This window comes from Podarcis erhardii (assembly GCF_964252035.2).
Source record: "Podarcis erhardii genome assembly, chromosome: 10".
Taxonomy (NCBI): Eukaryota; Metazoa; Chordata; class Lepidosauria; order Squamata; family Lacertidae; genus Podarcis; species Podarcis erhardii.
This window is the reverse complement of record NC_138500.1, coordinates 9,381,509-9,394,046: the sequence shown is the minus strand read 5'-3', so window position 1 is coordinate 9,394,046 and position 12,538 is coordinate 9,381,509. Positions and strand designations below refer to the sequence as shown.

The 12,538-nt window shown below is 44.1% G+C and overlaps 1 long non-coding RNA gene across 4 annotated transcripts in view; it reads left to right on the top strand.

Moving 5' to 3' along the window:
- LOC309352028 overlaps window positions 1–12,538 on the top strand; it is a 215,669-nt gene that overhangs the window by 103,606 nt on the left and 99,525 nt on the right. The gene's annotated exons all lie outside the window — the stretch shown is intronic.

The following is a 12,538-nucleotide window of genomic DNA, read 5'->3' as shown; positions in this document are numbered from 1 at the left end:
TGAAGGAAATCATCCCTGAGTGCTCACTGGAAGGACAGATCCTGAGAATGGCAGATGAAGATGATAGACTATATGGGACTGGCAGAAATGACCGGCAGAATCCGAGAGCAGGGAGAAGAGTCGGCGGAAGAAGACTGCAAGAAGTTTAAAGACTATTTGCGGAAATATTGTAAAATTAATGAATGTTAGAATGATGTTGGATAGAAATTAAGTGATTTCCAGCTGTAATGCTTAAGAGACATGGAAAATAAGGTCTTAAAATAAGTAAAAACTAATGATGAGGATTTGCTGAACTAATAATTTGAATTGGAATATAAGAAAGGGAGGTATGAGGAGGTCTGGAAAATAAGTTAAAAGAAAATAATTGAATGGAAATTCTATGTGTTTTTAATTGTTTTTATTTTTGTATTTTTGTATTTTTGTTGTTTCTTTTCTTTTTGTTTTTATATTGTATTATTCTTGAAAACTTTAATAAATATCTTATAAAAAAAAAATGAAAGGACAGATCCTGAAGCTGAGGCTCCAATACTTTGGCCACCTTATGAGAAGAGAAGACTCCCTGGAAAAGATCCTGAAGTTGGGAAAGATGGAGGGCACAAGGAGAAGGGGACGACAGAGGACGAGATGGTTGGGCAGTGTTCTCGAAGCTACGAACATGAGTTTGACCAAACTGCGGGAGGCAGTGGAAGAAGGCAGTGGAAGACAGGAGTGCCTGGCGTGCTCTGGTCCAGGGGGTCACGAAGAGTTGGACACGACTAAACGACTAAACAACAACAATTCTGCAAAACCCAAGCAAGAGAATCGCAGGCTCTTCCTTGTTACTCTCGCACATTTGTCCATAATATTTTATTTATAATTAAAGGCACACACACACAGCACATATCAAAGTTACCCTTAAATGTACACAGATAAGGTTTATGTTGTCTGTGCACTCATGTTAAGAAGCTTCCTAGCTCATCTGTGCAGTGTGCATTTGAGGAGCCACTGCAAAGAAGGCCCTTTCTCATGTTGCCACCCTCCAGACCTCTCACAGAAGAGGCACACAAAGAAGGGTCTCAGAATATGATCTCAGTTAAGTTCATATAGAGAGAGGTGGTCTTTGCAGTATTGGGGGTCCTGAGCCATTTAAGGCTTCATAGGTCAAAACCAGCACTTTGGATTGGGCCCAGAAACTAATGGGCAGTGTAGCAATGTATTTCTGAATTTTATTTCACTTGGCTTGTTTTATACATAGGTTCCAGCTGTGTCTATTACCAATATTTGAAGCTATGAATGTTAACTTTATAAATCTCTTATAATTTACTTGTTTGTTGCTGCTCAACTGACAATGGTCCAGGAATGGAGAAAGGCTTCAGATTCTTCTTTGAATGTTTGGTTCAAGACATTTTTGTATCATAGCTAGACCCAAAAAGTTAACTCACGTGCAGTGGGCTTTGCATCCACTTGGAGTCTCTGTGCAATCGATGCATCTCTCCTGTTTGAAATTTTCAAAGCCTAGGGACCCTCTGGATTTAGGGAGAATAGACTGTGGGGCAGCAATAGTTGGAGGGGAACTCTGCCTGGATGAAGGGGAATAAAATGAGACTAGGCAGTCATCTTTGAGAATTCCTGGAGAACAGGCGAAGTCCCGGCAGACTGGAGGAGGGCAAATGTTGTCCCTATTTTCAAAAAGGGGAAAAAAGAGGACCCAAATAATTACCGCCCAGTCAGTCTGACATCAATACCAGGGAAGATTCTGGAGCAGATCATTAAGCAAACAGTCTGTGAGCACCTAGAAAGGAATACTGTGATCACCAATAGTCAGCATGGATTTCTGAAAAATAAGTCATGTCAGACTAACCTGATCTCGTTTTTTGACAGAATTACAAGCCTGGTAGATGAAGGGAACGCAGTGGATGTAGCCTACCTTGATTTCAGCAAGGCATTTGACAAGGTGCCCCATGATATTCTTGTAAAGAAGCTGGTAAAATGCAGACTTGACTATGCTACCACTCAGTGGATTTGTAACTGGCTGTCTGACCGAACCCAAAGGGTGCTCATCAATGGTTCCTATTCATCCTGGAGAAGAGTGACTAGTGGGGTGCCACAGGGTTCTGTCTTGGGCCCGGTCTTATTCAACATCTTTATCAACGACTTGGATGATGGGCTCAAGGGCATCCTGATCAAATTTGCAGATGACACCAAACTGGGAGGGGTGGCTAACACCCCAGAGGACAGGATCACACTTCAAAACGACCTTGACAGATTAGAGAACTGGGCCAAAACAAACAAGATGAATTTTAACAGGGAGAAATGTAAAGTATTGCACTTGGGCAAAAAAAAGGAGAGGCACAAATACAAGATGGCTGACACCTGGCTTGAGAGCAGTACATGTGAAAAGGATCTAGGAGTCTTGGTTGACCGCAAACTTGACATGAGCCAAGAGTGTGACGCGGCAGCTAAAAAAGCCAATGCAATTCTGGGCTGCATCAATAGGAGTATAGCATCTAGATCAAGGGAAGTAATAGTGCCACTGTATTCTGCTCTGGTCAGACCTCACCTGGAGTACTGTGTCCAGTTCTGGGCACCACAGTTCAAGAAGGACACTGACAAACTGGAACGTGTCCAGAGGAGGGCAACCAAAATGGTCAAAGGCCTGGAAACGATGCCTTATGAGGAACGGCTAAGGGAGCTGGGCATGTTTAGCCTGGAGAAGAGGAGGTTAAGGGGTGATATGATAGCCATGTTCAAATATATAAAAGGATGTCACATAGAGGAGGGAGAAAGGTTGTTTTCTGCTGCTCCAGAGAAGCGGACACGGAGCAATGGATCCAAACTACAAGAAAGAAGATTCCACCTAAACATTAGGAAGAACTTCCTGACAGTAAGAGCTGTTCGCCAGTGGAATTTGCTGCCAAGGAGTGTGGTAGAGTCTCCTTCTTTGGAGGTCTTTAAGCAGAGGCTTGACAACCATATGTCAGGATTGCTCTGATGGTGTTTCCTGCTTGGCAGGGGGTTGGACTCGATGGCCCTTGTGGTCTCTTCCAACTCTATGATTCTATGATTCTAGGCATTCACAATCCACCTTCAGCCAAGGCAGCAGCACTCCAGAGATTTCAAGCAACCCACATGTGGTGGAACTGTAAAAAGATCAGACAATTTTGGGAAATGATTTACAATGAGCTTAAGAAATGTTTAAATGCTTCTTTCCTTAAAAAAAACACCTGAAGCTTTCCTGCCAGGAATTTTGGGAAATGAAGTCTCAAAAAAAAATACAGGAGAGTCTTTATGTACATTACAGTCGTTGCCAGAATTCTAATCGCAAAAGGTTGGAAGGGAGAGGATACCCATCTAAATCAGACAAAATAAAATAAGAGAGTATGCCAAACTGGTGAGATTATCAGCAGGACTAAGAGACGTTACAGATGAATTTTTTTCCAGAGAATGGCATGTATACAGAGTTTATGTAAAAGAACATTGTCAAAAGATCAATTCGTTGGCAGGCTTTGATTGAGCTTCGGTGTGTAAATAGGATAATTGTATAAAATAAAATTTATAGTAAGTCAAATAATATGGAGAAAGCAAAGTTTAAGAGTGTATTTTAGGACTTTAATTCGGGAATGCAAGGGGAAGATTGGAGGTCCTGGGAAATCTGATCACAAATGGATGTGCAAAGCATGCATTAGTTAAAGAATGAAGAACCGTTTATTTCGTATTTTTCATTTTGTCTATAATATCTGTTGTACAATTCTCTTCTAAAGTTTTCAATCAATAAAGCATTCCCCCCAAAAAGAGAGAAAGAGATTTCAAGCAGCCCTGCATCCACAGCCTTTTCTATTTTCTATTGAAGTAAGATCCAGCAACCAGCCCAGCCGGCTTCTGCATATGATGGGATGGAAGGGGGTGGGGCACAATCTCAAGTAGCAAAATGTCTTGGGCCTGCACTGCTCTCATCTAACCTTCTCCTCTTCTTTCTCTGAGGAAACTACTCCTCTCTTCCCCCTCCTCCTCCTTTCCACATCAGCAGCTCATCTCCTGATCTTTTCTGAGATCCTATGAAAACCCAGCAGCCTGCCTCCAAGCAGGCCTCAAGAGTCATCCTCATTGGCCATTGCTTCAGTCGGTCACCATGGCAACACAGCACAGACTCTACCCACATCCATCTTCTCTGGTCCAGTAAGGTTGGCTGAGCATCCTTAACCCCTTCCTGGCTTGCTGCAGGTTAGTGATGGCCTGGAGGTGCCCTCTGACAACATATTGCTTTCTAGATCCTTTCAACATGCATGGCAGATTTTCAGGGAAAGCGACAAACTTCATTTGCCTTCTCACCCCGCCCCACCCCACAGCTTGTTGCCCAATTTATTTTCCAGGCGAAAAAATACACCCCTGTGCAATTAGAGTTTGCTAACTTACATGCCTGCAAGACCCCTCCTGTGGGATGTGGGTGGCGCTGTGGTCTAAACCACTGAGCCTCTTGGGCTTGCTGATCAGAAGGCTGGCAGTTCGAATCCCTGCGATGGGGTGAGCTCCCATTGCTCTGTCCCAGCTCCTGCCAACCTAGCAGTTCGAAAGCACACCAGTGCAAGTAGATAAATAGGTACCACTCCGGCGGGAAGGTAAACAGTGTTTCCATGTGCTCTGGTTTCTGTCATGGTGTTCCATTGCACCAGAAGCGGTTTAGTCCTGCTGGCCACGTGACCTGGAAAGCTGTCTGTGGACAAACGCCAGCTCCCTTGGCCTTGCAAGTAAGATGAGCACTGCAACCCCATAGTCGCCATGGACTGGACTTAACCGTCCAGGAGTCCTTTACCTATTAGGTGCCTGACCAGAGGGATTTAACCAGGAACTAGCTTTTGCACCAGCATGCAGCATACATATGGGACGTGGGTGGCACTGTGGGTTAAACCACAGAGCCTAGGACTTGCTGATCAGAAGGTTGGCAGTTCGAATCCCCGCGATGGGGTGAGCTCCAGTTGCTCGGTCCCTGCTCCTGCCAACCTAGCAGTTTGAAAGCACGTCAAAGTGCAAGTAGATAAATAGCTACCGCTCCGGCGGGAAGGTAAACGGCGTTTCCATGCGCTGCTCTGGTTCGCCAGAAGCGGCTTAGTCATGCTGGCCACATGACCTGGAAGCTGCATGCCAGCTCCCTCGGCCAATAAAGCGAGATGAGCGCCGCAACCCCAGAGTCATACGTGATTGGACCTAATGGTCAGGGGTCCCTTTACCTTTACCTTTTACAGATTGCTCAAAAGCTTTAAAAATGACTGAGGGAGCATAGCTAAAAACACACACTTAAAAACGCCCTCCCACAAATCGACCAATGGGTTGAACGGGCTTCAACTCTCTTTCTAAACTGCCAAATATTATGTGTACTGAAATGAGCAATCCATATTCTGACCCTTCCACTAGGAAGAAATTGGAAGATGCCTTTTATTTACTTATATCTATTTTTTACGTTTGTCTCCTACCTTTTTGCTTCAAGCTCAAGGTGGCATACAGGGTTCTCCCCCCACCTCCTCACTGAATCCACCCAACAGCCTTGCGAGGTAGGCTGAGAGGCAGTGACTGGCCCAAGGTCACCCTGTGAGCTTCAAGGCCGAGTGGGGATTTGAATCCTGCTCTCCCAGACCTTGTTCCATTGCTCTAACCACTAAACCACACTCTCAAAGCATGGAGGCGATGTTATCCTTGATTAATGCCTGCGGATCAAATTATTGGTAAAGGCACAGGAGCAAAGCAAAGCAATAGGGGTAGCTACACCTAAGCAACAACTGCTTTAAAAAAAATTACAACGTAAAAGATACAGTTTATCCATTATAATGAAAACTTTTCAACATTTACACAAAATTCATCCAGATCGTACAATACTATTGGTAAATCTGTTATTTCAACTATAGAATTCTGCTCCTTTTTATGTTATTGAGATATAATTCTTTAACTCTGTGAATAATCATTCAGAAACATATCTCATTCTGAAATAAACCTGGATAGAATTTCTTTATCTGTTTGGTTATTTTGTTTGTTTCCTATATGTATACTCCCTTTCTCTAACTGCAGGTACAACAGCAAATATTTCCCAATATGGGGGGGGGGTGATATAATCCCCGTGCCTCCTAATATTAATTCCATTTTATCATTTCTCAGCTCTCTCTGGTATTGACTTTCCTGTTGGAAAACTCTTGAGTGGTGAAATAAGTTGTGAAATAAGAATATTGAGGGGTGTCATCAAAGGATTCAGCTTCTTAAGGAAGACTGGACCTTTGGAGAGAGCGTACCTTTTAAGGCTCAAACTGGTCAGGAAATGAACAGAGATCAGACCAGGATATACGAAGGCAAAGCGGCTATAAGCCTGATCTTTATTAAAGCTGTTGCAACAGGGTGTTCCCCCCCCACACACACACACAGGAGAGCAGAGGAGGACCCTGGACAAAGGTGTGCAATCCCTTATATGTTGTTGTTGTTTAGTCGTTTAGTCACGTCCGACTCTTCGTGACCCCCTGGACCAGAGCACACCAGGCACTCCTGTCCTCCACTGCCTCCCGTAGTTTGGTCAGACTCATGCTGGTAGCTTCGAGAACACTATCCAACCATCTTGTTCTCTGTCGTCCCCTTCTCCTAGTGCCCTCCATCTTTCCCAACATCAGGGTCTTTTCCAGGGAGTCTTCTCTTCTCATAAGGTGGCCAAAGTATTGGAGCCTCAGCTTCAGGATCTGTCCTTCCAGTGAGCACTCATATAGATCCCTTACTGTATATAGACTTTGAAATTGCCCACCCTGTAGCTCAAGACCACCCCCAGAAACATCATACATACATCACAGAAGGGGTGTAGCCCAAGACCACCACCCAGATACATCATACGTACACCAGAGAAGGGGCTGACTACAACAGAAATCTGTGTGCCTTGTTTTTTCTCTTGTCTGCTAGGTTACTAGATTGGATTACCTGGGCATCCTGGCCACTCTTTTGTTATGATAACTACTCAACTCCTGAATCCAGGTCACAGGCTCTCCCTATTCATATCTTAAATGTGCCCTTGAGACAGGATTTGTGAGCATAGAGACAATGGGGAAATTTCCCATTTCCTTCGACCTTGCAGAGAAATATTTGAGGTCAATTTGGAAGAGAGAAAATGGTTTCAGGACTTTTCTGTGGGTTTCAGACATGTGGTTTACATATTTATATGTATTTGCTTGGTACATTTATGAACATCATATATATATATATATATATATATATATATGTATATGTATATGTATATGTATATGTATATGTATATGTATATGTATATGTATATGTATATGTATATGTATATGTATATGTATATGTATATGTATATGTATATATATACACACACATGACCTTAAAATTCCTATAACAGTTGTTTCCACAAAAGCAAGCCATCTTTAAGAGCAAGGTTTTAGAAGTCTGAGAAGTCTTGTCGTGATGACATTATGTAATCCGGTTTCCAAAAGGGAGGGCAGAGGAGACAGGGAAGTCAGATAGGAGCCACAAGGGACTGTCACAAACGATTTGCCATTTACAAATTCCCTTATAGAGAGAGGTTCAGGAAGATCACATCAACATTATGATCCTCCCTGCTGGCTGGCTGCGAACAGCAAGCGAGAGAACTTCTAAGGACTCTTAGCATGAGACACTTTCCCTCAGGCTTACAAAATGGGGCTGGTGTTTGGGCCTCTCCACATTCGTCTGGTTGTTGTTTAGTCATTTAGTCATGTCCGACTCTTCGTGACCCCATGGACCACAGCACGCCAGGCACTCCTGTCTTCCACTGCCTCCCGCAGTTTGGTCAAACTCATGCTGGTAGCGTTGAGAACACTGTCCAACCATCTCGTCCTCTGTCGTCCCCTTCTCCTTGTGCCCTCCATCTTTCCCAACATCAGGGTCTTTTCAAGGGAGTCTTCTCTTCTCATGAGGTAGCCAAAGTATTGGAGCCTCAGCTTCAGGATCTGTCCTTCCAGTGAGCACTCAGGGCTGATTTCCTTCAGAATGGATAGGTTTGATCTTCTTGCAGTCCATGGGACTCTCAAGAGTCTCCTCCAGCACCAGAATTCAAAAGCATCCATTCTTTGGCAATCAGCCTTCTTTATGGTCCAGCTCTCACTTCCATACATCACTACTGGGAAAACCATAGCACTGAAACAGCGGCACATGTCCTCCTGTCTTGTACTCTCTACAAAGACCTGAGGAACGAGATCATCGCCCGACTCGTACTAACCATCCCAGGGCGCTCAACCACTGCCACCATGTCCTTTCTTCTATCAGATCAAAATGAGCAGACAACAGCAAAGGTTGCTAGGTTCAAAGCAGGGGCAATCAGACTAAGGGCCACTAACTGACGGCTGATTCAGGACTTTAAATTGTCCTCTTATATAAAATTTCCTTTTCTGCATATACTGTAATGTTTTACTGCTGCTATGGCCATTGGCTAATCTGAATAAAGTTTTATCTTATCTTATTCAGATTTAGGGTGTGTGCGAGGAGAGGAGCATTGCACAAGCTTAAATCCTTGCACAGGTGGGATGAGTTAGTTGGCCTTACTTTGAATGCAAACCAGTGCCTCTGAATTCTAGTTCCTGGGAATCTCAAATGAGGAGAGCATTTCTGTGTTGGCAGGTTTCTCAATGGCATCTGGTTGGTCACTGTGAGACCAGAGGGTCGTGTGCAACTCAGTTACTCAGAGTAGACCCATTGGAATTAATGAACACAACTAATCATGACTAAATTAAATCCATTGATTTCAGTGGATCTGCTGTTCAATATGGCTTAAGTCATATACTACATGAAATATGTATTATGTTACACTTTTCAAGTCTGTGAAAGTCTTGTAGAAATACAACAAAACTTTTTGTATTTTAATCTTGTATTTTGATTACAGCCTTCCTCAGTTTTCCTTCCAGATTTATGACGTTTATTACTTCTAGAAGTATTTTCTGAACAGTTGCTTTTGGGCGAGGGGGGGTTATTGATTTGTTTTTGTTTTGATTATGTATTTTGTGGTTTTATATCCTGCTTTTATCCTGTGAACCGCACTGAGACCTGCCGGTATAGGGTGGTACAGTGGTGCCTCGCAAGACGAAAAGAATCCATTCCTTTGTCTAGCGGTTTTTTCGTCTTGCGAAGCAAGCCCATTGACAGCTTAGCAGATTAGCGCTATTAGCGGTCTAGCGGCTTTTAGAGATCAGCTGTTAAGCGGCTTAGCAGCTTAGGAAAAGGGGGGGAAGTGGGGAAAAACCACGGGAACTCGCAATATTTTTTCGTCTTGCGAAGCAACCCCATTGAGAAATTCATTTAGCGAAGCGCCTCCAAAACGGAAAACCCTTTCGTCTAGCGGGTTTTCCGTCTTGCGAGGCGTTCGTCTTGCGGGGCACCATTGTATACAAATTCAGTCACAACAACAACAACGTTATGCTCATTGATTTCCATGGCTCCACCTCTGTGGAAAATATAGTTGAATAGTACCGAGATTGGTGGACTAGATGAGCTTTGGGCCTGATCCTGCAGGCTCTGTGTAGGGGAGACTTTCAAACAGAGGGCTTCCCTCTGTGAAACAGGACACATGACCCAGCTCCATCCCTGTCGTTATCTTTTAACCCAACAGATTGAATTTATCCTATGCCATTGACCCCAGACGAGGGTTACCAAATGTCATCCTCTGCTCCTCCCTCTGTACCCAAAAAGCAGCTGATCTTCGTGTTACATAAATCCATGGCTCAACAGCGCCTGAGAGAAAGCAGGGATGTGTGTGTGTGTGGATGAGCAGGATTTTCCTTCTTTTGTTCTGGAATGTCAGGTTTGGGGAAGAGGGCTATCGAAAGGATGATGGGAACAAACACATTTCAGGCCACAGGCAATGCAAAGTGGGCCAGAACCCATTGTAATGTAGCCATCACAAAGAGGCTGGCTCACATGAACCCCCATATATATTGGCCTCAATCAGACTTCCCAAACTGGCCTTCTTCATGGAGCTTGGATTACATACCTCAGGGATGTCCAACAAGTCAATCACGATCTACTGGAGATCCCCAGTTAATAATAATAATAATAATAATAATAATAATAATAATAATAATAATAATAATAATAAATTTATAACCCCGCCCTCCCCAGCCAAGACTGGGCTCAGGGCAGCTAACACCCGATATAAAAACAAATTGATTGAAATGCAACTTAAAAACAAGATTAAAATACATCAAAACATTAAAATGCAGCCTCATTTCAATGGAAACTCAAATCAAAAACTTTTGGGGGGATGAAAGCATCAAGTCTTCACCAAGGCTAACTTTCCAGACTGGTCCTACATGGGCCAGAAAAAAGCCAGGGAAGTCCCCAAATGGGAGTTCCATCACAGAAGGATAAAGGAAAAAAGAAGAGGGGGAGGGAATCAAATTGATTGCGGTCAATCGCTGGTTCCCTTTCCTCAGATAAAAATACAATCGGGCCCACCCCCCATTGCTGCCTTGAACCCCTAAAAAACCAGGACTTTCCCTAAAAAAAACTCAACAACTATGATCTGAACCCCCGTTTTTTATTCTGAGTAGATCAGTCTCTTAGGAGTTGGCCATCCCTGACATAGCTCATCACAGAGGGTCTTCAGCAAGACTATCATTCATCTAGCTTGCTGACCCCTGCCACAATCACAGAAATCCCAATCTAATGTGATCCAGATTTTGGGACTACAACTCCCATAAGATCCAGCCAGCATGGACAATGGTCACAGATGATGGGAATGGGAGTCGTCGTAACAAACATCTGGAAAGAACCAGTTTGGGGAAAGTTGCTATCGGGCGTGCAAGTTACCAATGAGATGGAGCCCTCAGTTGTAATATACTGGTAGTTACTGACTCACACCTGCATGTATGAAAGAGATCACCTGAGCTCAGGTTGCTAGTGGGTGTGGCTTATCAGGCTCTCAGTGGCCTCTCCCCCCCCCCCAATTCCTGGAACAAGCAAAGGAGCCATGCAACTTTGGTTCCCAACTCAACAGATGCTGCACGTGAACGAATTAATCTCTCCAAAATTTTATTTTATTGCCTGCAAACTGAAAAGAAACAAAAGCTATTTTCTTCTGGGAGTTGACTCATGTTAAGCTTGCGGTCCACCAAGACCCCTAGATCCTTTTCACATGTACTGCCAGTAAGCCAGGTGGCCCCCATCTTATATTTGTGAAGCTGGTTATCCCTAAGTGCAGAACCTGACATTTGCCCCTACTGAAATTCACTGTTAGCTTGGACCCAGCTCTCCAAACTGTTAATACTGCTATTCTATCCCTCTCTTGCGATGAGCTGTTGCAAGCGAGCATGCTGGGTACTCCTTCACAGTGTAGAGTTAAGCAGTGGAACTCCTTGCCACAGTAAACAGTGGTGGACACCAACCTTGATGGTTTTCAAAGAAGATGGCACAAATTAATGGAGGAGAGGGCTGTCAGTGGCTGCTAGCCACAATGGCTATACAGTGCTTCTGAATACCAGTTGCTGGAAACCGCAGGAGGGGCGAGGGCTTGTGTTCGAATCTTGCTTGCTGGTTTCCCAGAGTTATCTGGCTGGCCCCTGTGAGAACAGGATGCTGGACTAGAGGGAACATGGGCCTGATCCTGCAGGCTCTTCTAATGTTTTTATGGGTGCATATTGAGGCTGTGTGGGACAACATCTGCGCTCAATAGGCACGACCCTCACCCCACGCACAGAACATACTCTAGGATGCACCCAAAGTCAATATTCTCTATTTCAGAGGGAGTCTCAGCAGGAATAAAGCAAAATATTGAAAGCTGTTATTGTAAGCCAGACAGAACATTTGAAGCCCAACTTTCATAATAAGGCAGCCATATCGATAACAAAGATGGGCCTATTTGAGGATTAAAATATCACTGAATCACCTTTTGTGCAGTGGAAGAATTTAGTAACTGAGCTGCAGACAAACAGCTCTTATCTCATTACCCCCCCCCCTTTCAAAATAGGCCAGAGACACTTAGCATTGCCTTTTTGTATGTTCTAAGCAGCGGCATAGAAATTATACCTGGTTTCCCCCCAAGCAGCTGAAATAAAATTGGAACGCGCATTTGAGCCATTGCACCTTGGCCAAATCTCTCTGTGCCCTGTATCTGATCGGGTTTTGGACGTTCAGTCCATTCCTTTGGTTGTGTAATCTGGTGAAGCCTGATCTTCGCATTTCACAGCACTTGCTATTCATATTTGCCCTGGCAGCAAACTGAAGGGCAGGGAACAAACAGAACCCATGGGGAAAAGGAAAGGAGAAGGAAAGGAGGGTTTGGAGAGGGAATGGACCACTGAAAAGGATGGGGGAAGAAAGGTGCATCTGAGCAAGAGCTGCAAAGGCAGAGAGTGCTCAAGCTCACAGAACTGGAAGAGAACACCAAAGGGCATCTAGTCTGACCCCAAACAGAATACACTGAAAACCAGTGTGGAGCAATGATTAGTGTTGGATGTGGACTGAGGAGACCCAAATTCAAATCCTCATTGAGCCATGGGCCTTACCAGGTGTTCCTTCGCCTCCCTCTCTGTCCAACCTACCTCACAGGGTT